General features: G+C 35.0%; 1 long non-coding RNA gene across 1 annotated transcript in view; it reads left to right on the top strand.

Moving 5' to 3' along the window:
• Window positions 1–7,832: 7,832 nt before the first annotated feature.
• LOC112668459 (uncharacterized) overlaps window positions 7,833–23,876 on the top strand; it is a 136,121-nt gene continuing 120,077 nt past the window's right edge. Inside the window, exons 1-2 of the long non-coding RNA XR_007409354.1 lie at window positions 7,833–8,095; window positions 13,631–13,680. This is a non-coding gene — a long non-coding RNA (uncharacterized LOC112668459). The remainder of the gene's footprint in view (window positions 8,096–13,630; window positions 13,681–23,876) is intronic.

Raw genomic sequence — 23,876 nt, 5'->3', positions numbered from 1 at the left:
TAGTCTCTTAGTTTGTGTCCTTAAACAGTATCTTCCCGATTCCCCTACACTCTGCTTCTGGTAACCACCATTCTACTGTCTCTTTCTACAAGTTTAATTTGTTTAAATTCCACATAAGTGATATCATATAGTATTTGTCTTTCTCGGACTCGTCTCTTAGTATAATGCCCCTGAAAGCCATTTTTGTCATACAACAAGTGTGATGAATTTCTACACACCTATGTGGGGGTGGGATGGGTGGTGCAGAATTATGTGTGTAAGTATTTATGTATGCATGTGAAAATATTACTGCTTTTCCTGGGCTGCTCTTTCTGCATCAAGGATGATCGGTACCTAGGGCAGCCGGTCCTACATGCAGCCTGGCACTGATAACATGCTGGTGTAAATTGGCTGTTCTCCTTAAGGCTGCGAAATCCATAATTCATTCCAAGACATGCAGCATGGAATCTGCATAGACTGCTAGATTTTTAAAGTCGGAAAGGATGGATCAGGAGATTTGTTTTCTTTAGTGAAATAGTTTTGTTTCCAATTACATATGAAGGGCTCACAACTTCACTTACCTATGAAGGGCTTCTCAGTACAATCATTCTACTTTTATCACTAGTAAATATGGGGGTTTTGTGACAGATTTCATTCTGTTGCTTTACGAAATCCGAAAAGAAATGCACTTAATGATCTTGAGGGTCCTAATTCTGATATTTGGTGATTCCATGAAACCCATGATTATTAACAATGCTATAATTAGGAATCCCATCTCCGTACATATACACACAGAAAATAAGAATGTATTTGTGCTGTCCACCTAGCATGCCTACCTTACTCTGGAAATGTGGAAATAGTTGTTCTATTGCAAGTGGTTAAACAAGATTTTAGATGCGTTTCAAGAACATAGTTGACGGTAGAGAGTAAGGGTTAATGAGACATTCAAAATTATATTCACTATCTAGAGTACCTTGGGCCCAGATTTATTTGTACATGATATTTCGATTGTTACATCCCTGCATTTTTAAATCAATTTTATTTTTAATAGTCTAGACAGCATTTAAAAAATAAATCCTTCTCTCAGATTTTGTGGTAGATAATTCCATTTTATTTTTCCTAAAAAATGCATCAGTTCAAGCAAAGGCCCTTCATCGCTCAGGCGTTCTAATAGTTACCCATATTGACACGCGAGTTAACTATTCCTGGGTGTTGCAGAAGCTCACTAGCTGTATATGGTTTTGAAATTGTGTGTGAAAGATTATCAGTCTCCATTCAGTACCATTGTTTGACTTTTGTAGACCTTATTTTAAGTGACCATTATACAGATAGAAGTACCTTATTCCATAAGCAAAATTTATGATTCATAGATTTTTATTTGCATGCCATTTCCTCCATTTTAGATTCTGTACAACTATTTATCTGGCTTAGTTTAAAATCTATTACTTTATGAGTGATTTGTTATAGGAGCTCAATAGTCCACTCAGAGAGTTCTGGGGATGGATGGTGATGACGGCTACACAGCTTAATACCACTAAGCTATATATTTAATAATGGTTAAGATATTAGGTTTTATGTTATGTTCATTTTACCACAATAAAATAAATCTGCACATCTATTATGCAAAGGAAAATCTTTCTGACTTTGAAATAATCTACTCTGTGATGCTTCCTGTTTAGTGTAAAGCTTTAAAAACATTTTTTTTGCCTTTTTTTGGCAGTTTCAGACTAGTGGAACATTCAAATCACATAAAATATTTGAGCTGCGTCTATATTTAAATTGATTTTGCTGGGAGGTTTAAATCAAGTATATGTCACAGAAGCTGTGCAACTAGTCTGTCCATGTTGACAACAGTTATGTTTTATAGGAAAACGTGTGAGCAATTTTAAAATATGTTAAAGAACGTTGAGTTAACTATGTACAAACACTTTTATAATTCAAACACATGGTCACAAACAAAGAGTGCAAATATTTTCATTTTTGTGTATGTGGAAACATCCTTTCCATAAATGATCATGTAATGGTAAAAGTAGGATGTTAATATCTGGGAACTAATCAGCAAGGACAAATGTTATTTTTTTTCTTTATAGTATTAGACATGGTATTGAGTAGAGAAATATGTGGATGATAAGTGACGTGTTAAAAATTTGCAATTGGATGTGTTGATCATGTCAGCATTATTTCAGTAAATGCCCTTCTTTCAGTTTAGGCAGTGTGTCCACTTCAGAAACAGTAACAACCTTAATGTCCATTTATCTAGAAGGCTGGGGTATCAGTATATGAAGTCAACTATCTGTACTTTGAAAAAAGATGCTCAGTTCTTTGCAGGAGAGAATGATACAAAATTGAAACAAAAAAGAAAAGTGAAAAGATCCTCAAAAATGCCTGCACCTCTTATGGTTCACTGTCAACACAAGTTTTTGAACTTCCATTTGAGAAATGTGATTGGAATACACTGAATCACTATGGAAAATATGCGCTTTATATATTTCCTTGTGTTGATATTAGGCTTCTTCCTCGAAAGTGGGGATACATTAAAATGCCGAAACTCACTTCAACCATGTGTTTATTTCTTTTTTTTAATAATAAATTTATTTTTTATTGGTGTTCAATTTGCCAACATACAGAATAACACCCACTGCTCATCCCGTCAAGTGCCCCCCTCAGTGCCCGTCACCCATTCACCCCCACCCCCCGCCCTCCTCCTCTTCCACCACCCCTAGTTCGTTTCCCAGAGTTAGGAGTCTTTCATGTTCTGTCTCCCTTTCTGATATTTCCTACCCATTTCTTCTCCCTTCCCTTCTATTCCCTTCACTATTATTTATATTCCCCAAATGAATGAGACCATATAATGTTTGTCCTTCTCCAGTTGACTCATTTCACTCAGCATAATACCCTCCAGTTCCATCCACGTTGAAGTAAATGGTGGGTATTTGTGGTTTCTAACAGCTGAGGAATATTCCATCGTATACATAGACCACATCTTCTTTATCCACTCATCTTTCAATGGGCACCGAGGCTCCTTCCACAGTTTGGCTATTGTGGACATTGCTGCTAGAAACATCGGGGTGCAGGTGTCCCGGCGTTTCATTGCATCTGTATCTTTGGGGTAAATCCCCAGCAGTGCAATTGCTGGGTCGTAGGACAGGTCTATTTTTAACTCTTTGAGGAACCTCCACTCTTGGCTGACTTAATAACAATTACAAATGGGCCTGTTCATGTTCTTATAAAAATTGAGAATATCGATTTTTTTTTTTGCCATGAAATGTCGTTAAAGAAAAAAATATTCAATTACATTTGTTAAAGTTGGTAAAGCAGACTTGATTCAGGACCATCACTCTCAGTATAGGGGGGTTCTGGTTAAAACAGGATTCTTTGCTGAAGACAGGCCAGGGTGGTCAGACATCAGGTATCAAGGGTGATCAGATATCTAGGGTGGAGTGTGCTGGTTAAACTGACTTAACAGGGTTGCTGCTAAAACTGGGTTTTGCAAGAAAATGCTCAGATGGGCTTAGAGGAAGGTTCCAGAGCCTGAGGTTTGGTTAAGCAAAGAATTTTTGTCAATGTGTGGCATTGTACTAATGAATCAGTTCACTTTGTTGTTTTTTTTCTGTTGCACCCCTGTTTTTAAAATATAATTTTAATTGTTTTTAACTGATAAAATATATTTGAGTTGAATGTGCTGTTTTTCCCAGTTTCTGTACTTTTTTCTACAAGAAATTTTGATGTTTAGGGGAAAAAATACTTACTATAATCCTTAGTATTGATTTTAGTTTCTTTTTGCTGAAAAAGCACTTGATGTTTAATAAAAATGTTAAACTTTAGAAGCTCATATCTAATTCTTCTCTAATTAGGCTATAAATTTAAGGTCTATTTTTCTTTGAGTGCCTCTCAAAATTATCCCATATCCTCTAATTCAGTAACTCTCACTCACTCACTGCCTCTTTATGCAAAGAATGGCATCTCAAAAACATTGATTTCATTCTGTTTTTCCCTGACTGCAGTTTTCATGACCTTCCAATAGCTAAAACAATGGGGAAATGTCTTTCTTTTCTTCTTGCATTTTGTCTTTTTCTTATGGAGCTCAAAAGCACGGAATTGATTAAATCATACTCATTGGCTCATGAGATACCGTAATCTGTCCATAAATGATTCTATTCTCCTCTATTCTATAGCTCCTTACTTTGTTTACGTATTTAAAAATTCAGTTCCTGAGTGCCTCCTATGTGTCAGTCTGTTAAGGTCACCATTAACAAGGACAAATAGTACAGCAGTTTTCTCTAATGGATTCATCGATATTAAGAGTGCCGAAGCCCGAGATGTTGGACAGGTACTTATCGAGAAAATCCTGGCTGAAGAGGGAAAAGTATGCTGGGTAAAGGAAATAGTCAGGAAAGGAGGCATGGTTTATAGATGGAAAATGAGTAGTTTTGACTAAAGCATAAAGTGGGCTAAGGGCAGTAGGAAACAGCCAGTTGTTAGTGGCCTGGAATTCCAGCCTCAAGTGTTTGTATTTTATTATATAGGCAGAACATTACACAAATAAGTGACATGGTCACTTTTGAACTTTAGGACAATCCCATCCATCGAGCCACACTGTGGTGGATGGATATGGAAGACATGGATGTGGATATGGTAGAAGGAATAGGGAGGGAGAGCCTGGAAGTAGCCAGATCTTAGTTGTTCAGAATTTTCAATGCACCTTGTTTATATTAGCTTTTGGGTCAGGTTTATCCCATTGCCTACAGAGTCCTTTTTTATCACAGCTACCGCTGACATTTTCTCTTTTGATCTCTGTAAGTTCATAGGTATTTACAGAGGTGCGAATGAACTGATTCCCCAGTGTTTGCTAATTATAATCATGTTTCAGCGAGGGTCAGAATGCATTGCATCTATGGGGATCTGCTGCAGCACCAGCAAGCTATTGGTATTCAGAATACTCTGTTTGTGAGAACATTTAAAATTAAGTTTAAAATTATTTGTCTGTTGCTGCATTTAAATATTTTAATTGCCTTAAAATGCTTAAGAGTCTGAATACAAAAGTGCCTGGAGAACGTTGGCAAGGAATGGTAAATAAAACATATGTCCCTCTTGTGATTTATGGGAGCCAGGTCAAGTTGTTTTGTTTGTTTATGTACTACCAGGAAAATTGGATGTGATCCAACAATGGTGCTACCAAGTAGTGTCTGAAGACTAACATTTTGGTAAATCTAGCATGGGAAGGCAGTTATCAATTTTTTTCAGTAATTAAAAATTATTCTGTGAAATAGAAGCCGCTGTTTTCAATTCAACAATCAGCACCTGCAATTGTACGGATTTGTGCAAAGGGAAATGAGGTATAGAGCAGGGTTCTCAGTCTCCATACTACTGATATTTTTGGCTGAGTTGGTTTTTTTTTTCTTACTGGGGGATGATCCTGTGTACTATAGGATACTAGGCAGCATACATGGCCTTCCCAGTGGATACCAGTAATGGCCCTCACACACCCAGTTGTTGACAACCAAAAATGTCTCCCCTGAAGCACATGATTATCCCGTTTGAGGACCAGTGGCATAGAGTATGGAATAAAACACTTCCCTTGTCCTCAAGAAGCTTACTATTGAATGATTTCATGACCCAGACTTTAGAATTAAGATTTCTCAAGTTTGAATCTTTACTGTGCCATTTACTAGTCATACCGCTTTAGGTAAGTTACTTAACCTTTCTGAGACATGCCATCCTTAACTTTAAGGACATTTAGGAGGATACTACTGAATTTGCAGAGTTATTGTGAAGATTATAGATAAGTAGAGAATGTTATGAATAATATAAGCTAATATGATTGCTAATCTAAAGTTTTCAACATCAACTATACTTATTGCTGGGTTTGACTGCTTTCTTCCTGGTCTCCATGGGGTTCCTTCTCCAATTCAAGGCTGATGCCTCTGCCTACGCTGTGGTTGCTACTCCTTCCTGCTTTCTTAATAATCTGATTTCATTTATCTCTTCAACATTCCCTTCTTTACACATGTGTTCTGTGGTCAGAGAGACTTGACTACCTACCCATAAAGTTATAAATATTAAATGATATTATACGTGTCATTCATGTAGTCAAAAAGGAATCTGACAATAAAATGGAAAAACTGGGTCAGACCAAAATACTAATGAATCGCATCCTTTTACAGGACAGGTAAACATTTAATGTTGGATGTAGGCAACTTAAGAAGCTTGCATATTTCTCTTACTTTTAGATATTCCATTCTTTATTGTTTTCTCTTTATTACTGAGAGAATATAACTCAACTAAATTAAATAAGGGATAAACAAGGATTAGTCAAGATGGGCTAGGTCATGCTGCAGTCACAAACAACTTAAAGATCTCAGTGACTTCAACAAAAGTTTATTTCTTGGTCCTACTACACATCTGTCTCGTGTTTAGTGGGCTTTAAGCTCCACATCATCCTCACTGAGGAATCCAGGCTGCTGGACTCTTTGGAACATCACTTCTGATTTTGGACAGCAGGAAGGGACCATGTGATTTATTCATGATCTCTTTAAGCAGGGGTTGGCCCCTTTGGCCTGTGGGAAAAATCCAGCCCAGTGTCTGCTTTCTTAGAATGCAGCTATACTCATTTGTCTGTGTGTTGTCTATGGCTGTTTTCATACGACAAGGGCAGAATTGAATAGCTGTGACAGCTTATATGTGGCCTGGAAAACCCAAAATGCTGTCTGGCCCTTTACAGGAAAAGTTTGCCAACACTGTCTTAAAGGAGTCTGTTCAGAGGTAAACACACTATATCTAATCACGTTCCACCTGCGACAAGAAGCCATGTGGCCATGTCCACTGACATTTTATGCAAAAGAAAAGCCTGATCCTGATCACTTACTGAAAACACGAGAACTTTCCAATTGAGCCCAAGGGCATCTATTTTGCTGTCGGCAGACTTAGGCAGGGATAAACCTAAGAGATTTACTTACAAGCTGAGGTATGTTGATAATAAAATCTGTTTTATCCATTCATTGAGTGATAGAAGAAACCAGATTTTCCTCTTGCAAATAAGCATGTAGGAAGCAAGTGTTATATTTGGCAGTGGTAGACTTAAATTGCAAAAATATTAGTTCCTCCTCTAGTTTTATTCCAGTATAATTAGTTGTGTGTGGCAGACATTGCTCCTTCATTGCTAACCCGCTGACCATTTCCCCCTTCCTTGCTAGTAGAAGTCTGACTTCGTTTGGGCAGCACCTTCCCTCCTTCTGCTTTGATCACTATCCTGTGGTGATATGATATTTGGAGCTACAGCCATCTTCTAACTATGAAGTAACAAGCCTGAGGACAAAAAGCTCACACAGTAAAGGGGACAGAGTAGCATTAAGGTTAGAATACAGGTTCCTAATGACATTAATGAAGCTTCCAGACTGACTCTGGAATCACCAAGTCTCAGAAGTTAAATGGTTCCAGTGTTCAAGCCTCCCTAAATTGGGTATTCTTTTACGTATAGCTCCCCAAATCCAAAGTCGTAAACTGTGCCCTTGGACATATAAGTATTTAACCATTTTAGGTCTTGGAGCCTTTATTGGTAAAAGAGAGATAATTATATTATCTTTTTCTGAGGATTAAACTAGGTAATGCATGTGTAGAAGAATGGCTCAACCCTAGCATCCTGGTGACCTTGCATGTCTCCACGTAGGCCATATGGGCAAGGCTTGACTACAGTTTGCCCTGAATTTTGGCAGAACATTCTGTAACTCTCCCAGGAATATGGTGAGATGGGATCCTTGAGAACACTGTCACAAGTTCGTTTCTCATCCGCCTCCCTTACTTGTGGGAGACTCCCTATCTTGTGGGAGGTCCCCTATCTTGTGGGAGGCTCTGTATCTCTGGAAGGCTCCCCATCTTGGGGGAAGGCTTCTATAAGGCAGTTCATCATCTTTCTCTCTAGTTCTAAGGAGGCACAGGACTTTCCAGCTTTGCTCCACTCCAAGCTTCGGTGTAAGTCTAAAAAACTATTTGGCTCTTCCATAAAAGAGCGAACCATCACCCCAGTCGTTTGTCATCTGGCTCCTCTGATTCAGTATCATCTTGAGAATCCAGGGACATGTGAAGGTGACACCATGCTGATTTCGTTTTTGCTCTTTGTGTAAGTAATAAAGTAGATCTATTTCTACTTGATCTTTCCTTATTGGTCAAATCTATGGAACCGTGGCAAACCAAACTAGCACCTGCTATGTGCAGGTGTTTATGGATACTTACCAGGCACGGAGTAAGGACTCACTTAATAAATGTTAGGGGCACCTGGGTGGTTCAGTCAGTTAGGTGTCTGACTTTGGCTCAGGTCATGATCCCAGGCTCCTAGGATCGAGCCCTGCATGGGGCTTTCTGCTCAGTGGGGAGTCTGCTTCTCCCTCTCCCTTCATCCCTTCCCCTGCTCATGCTCTCTTTCTCGCTCTCTCTCTCAAATAAATGAATAAAAATTTTAAAAAAATAAATGTGGGATCCCTGGGTGGCGCAGCGGTTTAGCACCTGCCTTTGGCCCAGGGCGCGATCCTGGAGACCCGGGATCGAATCCCATGTCGGGCTCCTGGTGCATGGAGTCTGCTTCTCCCTCTGCCTATGTCTCTGCCTCTCTCTCTCTCTCTCTCTTTCTCTGTGACTATCATAAATAAATAAAAATTAAAAAAAAATAAATGTTAGTCATTATAGCAATACTAGTATTATGTTAATTATGTTACTGAACATCCATTTTCTCATATGTGAAATGGGGATTACTTGGGAAGGAAATATTTTTCAACTTTTAAATGCCATTTATACAAAAAATTGTAATATTTACTGACCTCTTTTCTCAGGTCATCGGAAGAGTTGTTTTTATTCATGGTTTTGATTTGTGGCACAAGGAAATTATAATTTAAATATTCAACTCTATTGTAGTTTATTGTGGAAGAGAATTCTGTTTCCCAGACAGCCCGAAATCATGTGCCCTTTACTATAGTCACATTGAAAGCTTTTATCACAACTATTGGCCTTGTCTTCTGATATCAGCAATACACACATGTTCTGGTTTGTTGAGTTTGGTTCAAGTTAAAGAAAATCAAATCCTGTATAAGAAAGTAATTGATCCTCCTAACGTGCTTCTTTAATTCTAATACTCATTACCAATCTCAGAAAAGGTATTACAATCTGCCTGTTCCCAGGCTGTGTACAGAGCTGAAATCTAAAAATTGCTTCAAGGTAAATGACCATTATGACAAAACCAGCATAGAACATCTTTTAGATGAAACTTCAACACCAGAGTGAAGCACAGTGTTGGTTATAAAGATGATATTATCTACTATAGAAGATTGGTTTAAAAATACATTTTTTCTTATTTGAGCAAAGAATCTGTAATTCCAGTTCAAAGGACAAAATCCATTTTTTTCTAAAATTCACAGATACCAAACAATTATGTTATTTGCATAACACTATGTAGTTAAATGTGATTTTATATAAAGTAGAAACTCAGACTTTTGAGGAGGAAGAGAGAGAACAGTTGATGAAAATAGAGTAACAGGTGGATGTTCTTGTAAACCGCTCTGTGTTTTCTGGGAAATAAGTGTTATCTTTAGCAAGTGTATTTTACTTGGGGACATAGGTTTATATTATATTTTTAAGGATGTTTCTTTTTTCTTTCTATTAAGTCCTTTTCAACCTAAGAATGAAAAAATATTACTAAGAATTTGATGTTCTGCAAAGAATATTATTTTATCAATAATAAAATGAAGGATTTTATATTAATATATGCTTTTGTAGCTCACAAGGCAAATATTGGTTTTTATCAGTGAGATCAAGGTATTCATAAAATTTCAATCCACCAATTTGTGAACTATTAGTTTTATACTACTAATTGACAGTAATAACTAAATAATGACAATAATGTTAAGTAACATCAGTAATTAGGACAGATTTAATATTAATGATGGAGCCAGATTATGGATTCAGATGGTAAAGCACCTGGTATGATGTAAGAATCTTAGCTTTTTTAAGTCTGTGCAATCATTTGGCTTTTCTCCATTTATCTTTCAACTGATATTCCAATGTTAAAACTATTCTTGCACTCCTAGGATCTCTTAGGGTACAAACTAATTTCATCTTATTTTTAGTTAAGAATTTTGTTTCTTTGTTTAAGAGATTGACCTGTGATTTTTCTTTCTGCGGATGTCTTTGTCAGGTTTTGGTATTAAGTTTATGCTATCTGGATTAAATTGTTCCCTCTTTTTTGATTCTCATACGTAACATACATGTTACATATATTTTTTGAATAGCTGTAGATTACACAGGTATAACTACTTGAGTCTGTGTGTGTGTATATAAGTGTGTTAATAAAATATTTTTCAAAGAACTTGCTCATTTGTTTAAGCTTTGACTATTATAGAGTTAAAAATAAAATCTGATCATCATTTTATCAATAACTGCTATATTTTGGTTATGCATATTTTAAATTTTATTTTATTTTATTTTCTTATTTTAAATTTTAAATATTGTTTTGTTCTCTCAGAGGTTTATCTATTTCACTATTCCTGCTAAATAAGTAGCTGTTGAACTAGCTGATCCTATTTTATCATTGGATAAAACCTATGTTATCCGATTTTATCATTATTTTTTATCATTATTTAAGATTTAAAGATTTCCCCATTTCCATTATGATTCCTTCTTTCACCCATGAGGTATTTAAAAGTCCCCAAATTTTTAGTCTCTTTTATTAATCCTTTTATCCCTTTACCTTTATCTCAACTGCATTATGATAAAAGAACCTGGTCTACATAATGATCCTCTGAAATTTATTGGGACTTACTTTATGGCCTTTTGCCTCATCAATTATTGTATAAGCTCTGCATGTTTTCTCTAATATAGTTGAGGCACAGTTTTATATATGTTCTTTAGATTAACCTTCTTAACTCTTGCTTCAAAACTTCATTCTTAATAAAGACCAGACATTATCTAGGATTAGTAAAAATATATAATGATGTATAATGACAAGGATTCTCATACATGGCATATGGAAGTATATAAACTGGTATACCACCTTGAAAAACAGTTTGTATTATCCAGTAAAATTGAAAATATGTGTTTTAAAAGCCTGGAAATTTCACACCTAGGTAAATGCCCTAGAGAAATGTGGACATATATGCATCAAATACATGCATAAGAGTGTATGTAGGTGCATCATTTATTATAGCTACAGCCTGGATGTAACATAAATGCTCATAAAGTATAGATGAATCAATAAACTTTACTATATTTATATAATGAAATAATGTTGAAAGATTTAGAATCTTTAGAATAATGTTGAAAGAGTAAAAGCCAGATACAAATGAATACATAGAGCATAGATTTATAAAAGATCAAACAAAGTTAAACTATTATTTATAGATACATATTCATCTGGAAAAGCTAAATAAAAGCCAAACATAGGTTTTTATAAAACATCAATGTACTTTTTACCTTAGGGAAGATGGATGGGCTTATGATTTCTAAGAGATAGTTGGAATCTTCTGGGATATTGGCAAAGTTCTATTTCTTGATTTGGATGGTGATTACATTAAATATCATACCACTTGCTTATAATTACCTTATATGAATTTTTACTATTTTATTATATTTACATGGAAAGGTAAAATTAAAAATATAATATGACAGAGGGTGAAAATCTTTATGAAAAACTTAAAGCAGTATGTAAGTAACATGAGGAACCATGATGTATATGTACTATGTTACATAGAGTAGTCAGAGAAGGCCCCCCCCTTTAAAAAGTAACTGCCAGAAGGGCACCTGGGTAGCTCAGTGGTTGAGCATCTGCCTTTGGCTCAGGTCATGATCCCAGGGTCCTGGGATTGAGTCCCACATTAAACTTTCCACAGGGAGCCTGCTTATCCCTCTGCCTATGTCTCTGCCTCTCTCTGTGCGTCTCTCATGAATAAATAAAATCATTTTTAAAAAGGTACTACCAGAGACCTGTAGAAAGTGAAGAGTGGAACCAAATGGATAGCCATGGGAAGAACATTTCAGGCAGAGGGAACAGTATGTAAAAATAGGGCAGTGAGATGAGAGTGTGTTTGACATTATCCAAGAATAGATGGCAAAGAGATCAGTGGAGCTGGAGAAGAGCAAACCAGAGGAAAATGGTATGAGATGAGGTCAGAGGAGTAGCAAAGAGCCAGGGCCCTGGTACAGGATGGCCTCTCTTCGAATAAAATGAGAAGGCATTGGAGGGTATTTAAGTAGGGGGTTGATATGACTGCACTTACTTTTTAGAAGGATTACCCTTGATGCCTTAGGGAAGAAACACTGTAGGCGAGCAAGGGCAAAAACAGTAAGACCAGTGGGAAATTGTTGTTATTTGTGTTTATTTTGTTTTTTCTTTTAATACAGAAGCTATTATAGCATGTTTTTATGGTGATAAGAATGAATGGACATTCTTTGTGATTTCTAATCTCTCTTCGTCTATCTTTGTTTCTTTAAGTAACCAGTCCATGAGGACTGGAGTTTTTATTTTCAAAGATATACATCTTTCCTTTCTGTGTTTTATTTCTTTTACCTTTTTTTTTCAAGCAATTTTATCATTCAAATTTGGCTGTTTATTTTCTGATTCCTGCTCATGGTAGCTTGATTTTACATGTATTTTCTAAGTATGAGTTGTGAGCTTATGTTTAGCAGGGAGTTACAGAAATCCCAACAGTGTTGGCTTGAGGAGGTTTCCATTTGTGCAGAATTTGCATTTGTTTCTACTAATTACTCTAGGGTCAAAACAAAAACTAATCTTCACTCCTTTAAGTTAATTGTTAGCTTCGAGTTTCCCAAGCCTTGGAAGAATTTCCTACTCAAAGGCCATAAAGAGACAGAAATATTTCTTTTTTGTTATTTTTGCTGCAGGGGGGCATCTATTACTTAGAGAGTGCGGGCTTTATAAGCATGGATCTCAGCTTTTATTTCTCACCTGTGTATGTAAAAGGTGTACATGTAGTCTGTTCCTATTTGGCTATTAATATTCACATGTCTTATAACTCTAGAGCAGTTACAGAATCAGTTTCAGCTTGGCACGTTATGTTTTCAGACCCCTATGCATGTTTGCCATATTTAAATTAAAAATAACATTTTATTGTACTATGAAATGAAATGCAAGCATTTCACTGAAATGGGATTTTTAGGCAAATACTTATTTGCCATTTATATGTCTTCTTTGGTGAAGCATTTTTTTTTAAAGATTTTATTTATTTATTCATGAAAGACACAGAGAGAGAGAGAGAAACAGGCAGAGACATAGGCAGAGGGAGAAGCAGGCTCCATGCAGGGAGTCCAATGTGGGACTCGATCCCAGGACTCCAGGATCAGACCCTGGGCCGAAGGTTGTACTAAACTGCTGAGCCACCCGGGCTGCCCAGCATTTTTATTTTTACCTCTTTTGTCCATACTTTATCAAGTTCTTTGTTTCATTATTAGTTAATTTTAATAGCTCTTTATAGATTCTAAATGCAAACTGTTGGATATCCGTTTTGCAAGTATTTTCTCTCACTATATGGCTTGCATTTACTATTTCAGTGTACTATGTAACTGACATACGGATCAGCTTTTTACATGCTTTAGATCATTTTTACAACTAACAATATCATGGAGATTCACTGTTATTTTCCCCATTTTAAAGGTCGGAAAAATGAAGTTCGGAAAAGATGACATGCCTGAAGTTAGTGGCCTGTAAGTATAATTTTGTTAATTTTCTCTCTTTTATTAGACTGTGTGTGATGAAGTCGATTGTTGATTACTTTTTACAATTTTATTAAATATAGCTGGCCTCTAATAAACTGTTCATATATAGGGTATATAATATGATACATTTTCACACATACACACATACATATACACATGCAACAATCGCCACAGTCCAGATAATGAGTATACACTTCACCACTAAAAGTTTTTTCATGCCAATTTATAATCCTTCCCTACTGTTCACTCCCACTCCTCTCCTCTCTCAGGTAACCCCTTATCTGCTATTTGACAATATAGATTAGTTTTTATTTCTTTTCTTGGAATTTATATAAATGTAATCAAGTATGTACTCCTTTTTGTCTGGATCTTTTTACTTAGCATGAAGATTTTGAGATTCATCCATATTTGCATTCATCTTTTTTCTACTGAGTAGTTTTCTATTGTATGGATATACCATAAGGTATTTATCTTTTCACCTATTGATAGACACTTGGGATATTTCCAATTTTTGGCTACTATGAATAAAGCAGATAATCAAAATTTTAGAACATACCTTTTTATAGACCCATGATTTCATTTTTTTGCGTAAATACCTAAGGGTGGAATGAATAGATCACCAAGTAGATATATATTGAACGTTTTAAGAGAAAAAAACAAATTGTTTTCAAGGTGATTGTGGCATTTTACATCCTCATAAGTAGTATACAACAGGTTCAGTTGCTACTCATCCTTGTAAGTTTCTCTATCTAATTTTAGGGATTTTTAGTCAAATACTTATTTGCCATTTATATGTCTTTTTTGGTGAAGTGTTTTTATTTTTACCTCTTTTGTCCATACTTTATCAAGTTCTTTGTTTCATTATTAGTTAACTTTAATAGCTCTTTATAGATTCTAAATGCAAACTGTTGGATATCCATTTTGCAAGTATTTTCTCTCACTATATAGCTTGCATTTTCATTTTTTAAATGGTGTGTTTTGAAGAGCCAAATTATTTAATTTTGATGAAGTCCAATTTCTTTAAAAAAATCTTTTTAAAATATTGTGTCATATTGTAGAACTCTTTGCCAAACTCACGTGTCTTAAGGTTTTTTTCCAGTGTTTCTTATAGAAGTTGTAGTTTTAGCTCTTACACTTAAATCGATGACCCATTTTGATATTTTTTTGTATGCAATATGAAGTAAGTGTAGAAATTAATTTATTTCAGTATATGGCTATGCACTTATTTCAGTATCATTTGTGGAAAAGATGATCTTTTCTCCATAGCATTGCCTAACTATCTTTATCAAAAGTCAACTGATAATTTATATATGAGTCTATTTCTGGACTTTTTTGTTGATTCCAACAGTATATCTAACTTTATTCCAACGTCATAGAGTCTTGATTGTAATAGATGTATAAGACTTTAGATCAAATAGTGTAAGTCCTCCAACTTTGTTCCTCGTTTCCAAAGTTTTGCTCTGCTAGACCTTTTGTATGTAAATTTTGGATTTACCTTGTTAATTTCTATAGAAACTGTTCTAGGATTTTGACTGCTAGGATTTTTACAATGAATTCTTAGATCACTTTGGGGAATAATTGGCACTTAGCAATTTTGAGTATTCCAATCCATGGTTATGTTGTATTGCTTAATTTATTGAGGTCTTTTTAAATTTCTCAATGTGTTATAGTTTTTAATGTGCAAATCTTCTATATCTTTAGTGATATTCATCTCCGTGTATTTCATATTTTTGATGGTGCATAGTAATTATAAAAATTCAACCTCTGAAATAAAATTGATTTTTGTATATTGATTTTATACAGATCAATATTGATTATATAATGAACAATTGTGGTTATATAAGGTTATATAAAATGTGGTATAGTGATCATATATTAATGTGTTTTATATTTTGATTATCTTGAAAAGTTGTTAAATTCGCTAACTGGTTCTAATAGCCCTTTTGAAGCATCTATAGGATTGTCTACATAGATACCATTATGTCATCTATAATTAAAGATAGTTTTGCTTCCTTTCCAAGCTAGATGTCCTTAATTTTGTATTTTCTTACTAAGCTGTATAGAACTACCAGAAAAATCTTGAGCAGAAGTGATAGGAGTAGACATCTTTATTAGTGAATGGCCTTTGGGAGAAAGCATTCAGTCTTTTACACAAAATTAAATATGTTAGTGGTAGATTTATTATAGATTTTCTGCACCAAGTTGAGTAGGTGCCCTTCCATTCGTGGTATGCTCACTTTTGCTCTCAGGTGATGTTGAATTCTGTCAAATGCTTGTTATACATCTATTGAGATGGTGTTATGGTTTTGTCTTTTTTTGTTGTTGTTGTTAATATGGTGAATTACATACTAGATATTTTAGTGTTAATTAAATTTGCACTCCTGGGATGAAGCCTATTAGTCATAATGTTACATACTTTTTATATATTGCTGAATTTATTTATTCAAAATTCATTAGGAATTTTTTCATCTATATTTATGAGGGATATTGGCATACAGATCATCCTCTATTTGCAATAGGAGTTACATCCTGATAAACCCATTGTAAGTTGAAAATATAAGTCAAAAATGCACTTAATATACCGAACCTACTGAACATCATAGCTTAGCTTAGCCTACCTTAAATGTGCTCAGAACACTTATATTAACCTACTCTTGGAGAAAGTCATCTAATACAAAGCCTATTTTTTTATTTTAATTTTTATTTATTTTTCTTGAGTAAGCTCTATATGGCCAACGTGGGGCTCGAACTCACAATCCTGAGATCAAGAGTCCCATGTTCTACTGAATGAGCCAGGCAGACACACCTAACACAAAGCTTATTTGGTAATAAAGTATTAACTATGTCATGTAATTTGTTGAATACTGTACTGAAAGTAAAAAGCAGAATGGTTGTGTAGGGACAAATGGTTTTAAGTGTATCAGTTGTTCATCCTTGTGATTGCAGAGCTGACTGGGAGCTGTGGCTCACTGCCCAGCATCACAAGAATATCATACTGCATATCACTAGCTCAGGAAAAGATCCAAATTAAAATTTCAAGTACAGTGTTTATTGAACAGATAATGCTTTCACACCATTGTACAAACCATTATAAATCAAACCCTTGTAAGTTGAGGAAAATCTATAAAGTTGTAAAAAATTTTTGGTATCACAGTATCACTAGTTTCATAGAATGACTTGGGAAGTATACTTTTTTTTTTTTCAATTTTCTGGAAGAATTTATATCAAATTGGTATTATTTCTTAAATGTTTGGTAGAATTCACCAATGAATTCATCTGGACTTGGAGAATTTTTCAGATTTAAAAAAAAACCTACAAATAAAATTTTAAAAATATATATTTGACTAGCATGTGATTATAGTTGGTGTTCCATTTTAAGTTCAACAATGTTTCATTTCATTCATATTTCCAGGACCCCAGGCTTGTATTTACATTGGAATGGTGACTAAATGATGCTATTGGTGATGACTAAATGGTGCTAAATGATTATATTACTTCATGGTTTAATAATAATATACAGGTTTAAAGATATGTACCTACTTTCAGACCACTTTTTTTCTCTTTAGTTAAGAGATTTTGTTGAGTGGGATTTCAACATTCATCATTTTTCAGTGTACCCTTTGAGGAAGTACCCTCATGTGATGTAATGTGATGTAATTCTGGAATCACCTAATTTAATGCTCAAGCATCTAATGTGAATTATGGAAGTTTGCTTTATGTTAATATAAGTAAGTTTCTAATTTTGATATATTACTTGGGTTGGAAAAGGAGATGAGGTAAGGAGTGGGAATATTCTTGCTATATTTCTAAAGGAGCTGTGGTGAATTAGTGATTATGCACATTGAGTGGTACCTCAGTTTTAAAAATATAGTATTAATAATAACCACAGTCGTAATAATCATTTCAATGTTTTCCCATAGGTTAAGAAATAACTCTTCTTCATCATATAGGTCAATATAAAAAGGGCATCCCCTTGCCCTACTCCTCTAAGAAGCAATTTTAATGTCAGGGGTAAAAGTTTACACCTTTGATAGAATCAACAATTGCAGAAATTACCTCAAATGAGCTTTCATCTAATGGTACCATGACAGATGGATTTCTTGTGTTGCTGAACAAGATATGTTGGTATTAAATAATATCCAAATGAAGCAAGTTCAGTCATGTAGGTATGTACATTCCTCTTTCCTTTCCCAAAAGCATCTGAATATCAACTTTCTACAGTGTTAAAAATTCAATGGAGTAAATTTGAATATCAAATAGCCTTATTCAATAATTGATGAATTGGGCAGCATCCCATCTAGCAATAGAAAGGAGCGCCAACAAGCTGTACAAAAGTTTTTAAAGGCATAAAGGGGGTAGAACAAGGAAAATATTAGCAAAAAATGCTTTGTTTGGGGCAAGGTCGCCTTCCCAAGGGGAACAGAAAAGCCTGTTAGATGGATTACCTCACTCATGCTAACCAGGTAAGTCCAGGGTGACTGGTTAAAGGTTACATTCCTGAGGGATTGAAATTATAATTTGATTAGGTATCAAGTCTGGGTTTGCTGGCATAGGGTTCAGTATAAGTGACTCCACTTGGGGTTTGCTGTCTCCTTTTTAACGATAATAAAATGCTCCATGGAAATTGAGAGTTAATAAAGGAGTTCATTTTTTCTAATCTAACAAATGCATATTGATCTAGTTAATTAAAATAAACAAAACTATATATTATATATCAAGCACTAAGTGCAAGGATTTGTGCCTAATATACTCAACAGTCTAAGAAAGGTTACTGGTTTGCTCTTCTGAAACTTCAAATGTTTTTAGTCAGCATGATAAAGGATATAAACAGTCCATAATATATAGAGGCAAATTTCTATCCAAGACTAGGCAATTTTCTCTAAATTTTTACCTTAAAATGATGTTCTGGAGGTTTTTTTTTATCATTCCCAAGAATTATGTAGCTATCAACGTGCTGAGTTTGTTAAAGTCTGTGACTACCCAACAGCAAAAAGAGTGGAAGATCAGATAAATGAATTGTGTGACAATGCGTTGTCAAAATAAGCTACCTAATTTAACACTGTATTTCTCAACTTAAATTAAGAGTAGGCTTTGTGAGATTTCATTTAGAAGATATTTCTACTAGTTACTATATTTTGAAGATAACTTGTGTAGGAAATGTCAATATAAAAAATCAGTAAACTATAATCTCTTCAGTATAGGGACCATGACTATTTCTTTATTTCTCTAACCTAGCATGGTACCCAGTATTCATTGTCTTCATTTATTCTTTTATTAATTTATTCATTTACGATTCATTCCTTTCTTAGGGAGATCCACCGCTGCTTAGATTAATTATGTCTCTTGTAAACTACCATAGCATCTTATTCTGTACTTCCCCTCTGACTCTCTCATACCTGCAATAGCTTGTTTACTTCCTGCCTTACCTATTCAGCTGTGAACTTCACAAGTGAAGAGGTTGATGAGTGCTGCCATTTATTTAACATATGCTACACATGGTGCTCTGCTATGTTTTCACATTTATTAGAGCCAGATCAATCATAAGAAAACCTTTATGAGGTGGGTATCACTATTTCTACTTTACTGGCAGGGAAACTGAATTCCACAGAGATTAATATCTATTTTATTCATTCATGTGTTCATTCATTTATTGAATATTTGTCATATGTCTACCAACTCTATGACATACTTGTGTCAGTCTCTGGGGATACAACAGTTCAGCTAAATCAGGCAGGGTTCCTACTTTCATAGAACTTACTACTTAGTGTTGGAAACAGACTTTAAACAAATGATAAAACAAATTTCTATGACATTGCAATGAGTTTTATGAGACCGAAGAATACATGATGAAGAATTGTTATTTACAGGGAGGTCATAGACATCTTTCCTAAGAGAGGGACATGTCACTTGAGATTTGAAGGACATGTAATAAATAGCCAGATTAAGACATGAGTAAAAAATTTTCTGAGCAGAGAGAACAATATGCGCAAATAGCAATGTGGCCACAGTTAACATTATTGAAATTAAATGGACAGTAGGATGATCAAAGAATTGAACATTTGGAGAATGTGTTTTACAAATACATTGTGAGGATAAATGTACTACCTATACCATAAGTAAAATTTATAGGCATTTTGAAGTTAATTAGCATGACATGTTTCTGTGGCTTTGTCGTAAAAAATGAGGATATACTATAAATTGAGTACAACATGCCTAGACTGCATGCAGTCTGAGTGCAGTTGTCAAAAGTCTGGACTAAGCTACTATGAACCAAAATAAGTAAATTCTAATGAAGTGTTAAATAATTGGAATTTTTAAATCAAAATTGAGTGTGAGTTGACATATCTTGACTTAAACAGTATTTGTTTTAGAAGTTTTCCACTTAGTGGAGAAAAAAATCCTTTATTTTCACTTTTCAATAGAACCTCAGTTGTTGCTTGCCACTCTTTAATTTTCCCTTCCCCCCATTTGGAAGACTATGTGGCAATAGTAAGTCATATTACATTAGAAATTCCAAGGAGTAGATGTCTAGGCAACAGAATGGAAAATAAATGAAGGACTATATCTAACTGTCTTTTTGCTGCTCTCAATCTATAATTTCCTTTAACATGGCTATTCATCATGAAGATATCTAGGCAATGGATGTAACAGGCAAGGATAACTGATAATGGCTCAGTGAATGCATTTCAGTTGTCTTTCTTACTTTCAGTTGCATATTCAGAGCTGTTTATTCAGCTCGAAACTATGCTGGTCCATACAGGGTGATTTTTGTGCATGCCTTTCTAAATGCGGATGTGTGTGCATATGTGTGCTTTTCTATGGCAATGATATTAAACTATATTAGCATTTTTAAAGCTATTATAAATACTGTTATTCATCCTTCCAGTGTGACTAATTACCGATTAGGAAACTGAGACCATTAGTAGTACATATCTACTATGTACCAGTCCCTTAGGCTAACAATTATTATCTCTATTTTGCTGATGAGGAAAATGTGACTGTTGGAGGTTAAGGACTTTTCCTGGTATCTCCTATGTTGTTAGTTGATAAGGTTGAAATAGAATATAGGTGTTCATGCCTTCACAGTTTATGTATATCATGCTATCTTCTCAGAAAATTCACATGACTCTCCATACATCATAGAATAGTAAAGTAGTGATACTGGGACTCTAACCACAAGTATGGATGACTCAGTTCTATTTGGTAAATATCGTGCCTATGATAAGATGCAATATTAGATCTCTTATTCAACTGCAATACCATTTTGAGAAGAAAATGATACATTTTAAATTGTCAGGTTTAAATTATTTGGAACATAACCATTAAAATGTTACAATTGGATTTCAAAGGAAATCTGTAGTTAACAATTATCACATGTACTCCTGAGTTTCCATTAATTTATTAGGTATCAAACAGATGTTGACTTTGGGTTTGGGATTATTTCAATGAAAATTAGATAAGTTTCCATTTTCACTTATTTCAATATTTCAATATGTATGTATGTATTTAAGAGAGAGAGAGTGCATAGGAGCAAGGGGGAGGAGGGCAGAGGGAGAGGGACCCTGGAGAATCTCTAGCAAACTCCCTCTGAGCACCAGGACAGAGGCAGGACTGATCTCAAGACCCTGAGATCCTAACCTGAGCGGAAACCAGGAGTCCAGAGCTCAACTGACTGAGCCATCCAGGCGCCCCATGTTTTAGCTTATTTAATTTACATGAAACACTTCCCTTGCAGCTCTGTAGTTAGATGCTCTCGTCTACCAAAGGACCTCTTCATGTTATAGCCCATGATACGATTTTAGATGTAAATCACAATTTGAATGAATAATAATGTAAATTACTCAAATTGATGAAACAAGGTTATATGACCATTGTCTTTGCCTGACATATATTACCCATTTATCACTGAAGGAAACTATATCATATTAACTCTATGGGCATTGATTCGTGCTGATGGAATTTTATTTCCCTCTAATCATTAGTCTTATGTATACATGTTCCCATTGTACTTTCAACAGAAGCTCCTCTACTGATGCAGAAAACAACTGCTGCCTTAAGGTAGGTGTTTAATTTAAGGGAAGCTAATGTTATCATTTTTCCTCTTAAATCAAAGCATTAGGGGAATAACTTAATTAAGTTTTGGTAAATACACACAATGGAAAAATCACGAGCCATTGTAAACAGTTTTTATGACAGCAAAATGAAGAAAGCTGAAAATCAGAATACAAAATTATATTTGCAGGTTAATCTCAACCTACTTGCAGATATATATACAAAGAAAGAGTGGACAGAAATTAGAACTATGATCATTTTTATTCTATATATTATACTTTTAATAATTTTCCAATGAAACAAACAATATTCAGTAAACTTATAAATATGGCAACTAGAGAAAACTGATAATCTGGGCATAATTTGAAAACCTGATAATGTAAGTTTTGCTTTAATAGAATATTAATACTAAGAGTCTCACTGAAGATCTAGTTTCTATATCTTCCTTTTGTCTTCTTTTGCTCCCTCCTTCCCTCTTTCTTTCTTTTCTCCCATGTTTATTGCATTGCTTAAAATACTTTCTTTTAGGGATCCCTGGGTGGTGCAACGGTTTGGTGCCTGCCTTTGGCCCAGGGCGCGGTCCTGGAGACCCGGGATCGAATCCCAAGTCAGGCTCCCGGTGCATGGAGCCTGCTTCTCCCTCTTCCTGTGTCTCTGCCTCTCTCTCTCTCTCTCTGTGTGTGTGACTATCACAAATAAATAAAAATTAAATAAATAAATAAAACATTAAAAAAATACTTTCTTTTAAAAAAATACTTTATTTTTACTTTTATTGTTATAAGAATAATCCAAATTCATTCCATAACTTATATGGTGGGCTTTTCTGCAGGAAAACAAATTATTCATATGTTGATGCTTCCTTCTCTATCTTCCACCCACTTTTGTAATCTTCCCTCTTGTCATATTCTTTTTTCTGTACGATTCCTCTGCATTTTTGCTTCTTAGGCTTATTTCCACATGACTGATTCAATTTTTTACAGTGATAATATTGGTTCATGCCAAAACTTAGGCAGTTTTAAATTCTTTTATGGCATTTATAATTAACCCACGTTTATCGCTTGTCTCATCCAGTGTCCTATGCATCTTAATCTATTGTCTCATCTCAATTTCTATCTCTTGCTTCTGAGAATATATGCTTTCTCTTATTTAACTGAGAACCAAGAACAGATTTTTTTTTCTTTTATGATATATCTTTTCAAATTTGATGCACTTCAGACTTTCAGTTCAAAATAACAAACTGAATAAATATGCTTAACTATTCTCTTCCAATCCCTGTTAAACTAAAAAAGGGAATATAAAAGTGAGAAGAAATATCAGGGATATAAAGTACATAAAGGTATGATCCACAAGAAAGAAACATTGAGTATTCTTTTCAGAGTACAGTACATAAAAGATTGAGAGAAGAACAATGCAGCCCCTAAGTCTCCGTGACACTAAGCAGAAGCCTAAGACAGCCTCAGCTTCAGAGCAGCAGGGCCTAGAGGAGAGAGCAGAATGTTGCATAGTTTGGGGGATCCAAATCCAACACATCAGTGTACTGGTACAAGCACTGGGAATGAGTATTGAACTCCACCTCTTAGCATTCTATTGACCTGGACAGTACCTGATGCTGTCCTTATGGGTTCCTAACACGAACAGTCATTTAGGTTAGAGAATAGAAGCATTATTCCAATTAACCAGAAGCTTCCAAAGCAACAAAGAATTACACATTCTGTTCATTTTGAGTGCTCAGCTTAAATATCACTTCCCTAGAGTGGACTTATTTGACCTCTTGACTGTCTGCCAAGGGGCAAATATCAGGAACCCTAGGTCACAGGAAGGGAGAGGAAAGCTGTGAGGCTTTCCCGTTGCCTAGGACTCTAGCCTCATCTAACACCACTCTTGATTTTGTACTTGTTCATTGTGATGAGTCTTTCTGACTCCTTTCAGTTCCTTGAGAATACCAAGTTGTTTCTCAGCGTGGGGCCTTTCCCATGCTATAACATCTGATTGGAGTACTCTTTCCTACACGTTTGTTTCCCAAACTCTCAATTGTAAATCTCAACTTCAATGTCACTTACTCACCTAAGAAAAGCCTGACTAACCAATCCTAAACTTACCTTGCAAATCCAGGATTCTCCTTAAGATAAGAA

Source organism: Canis lupus, chromosome X (assembly GCF_003254725.2).
Source record: "Canis lupus dingo isolate Sandy chromosome X, ASM325472v2, whole genome shotgun sequence".
In the NCBI taxonomy this organism is placed as follows: domain Eukaryota; kingdom Metazoa; phylum Chordata; class Mammalia; order Carnivora; family Canidae; genus Canis; species Canis lupus.
The sequence above is the reverse complement of the archived record's forward strand: the minus strand, read 5'-3'. Positions and strand labels throughout refer to the sequence as shown.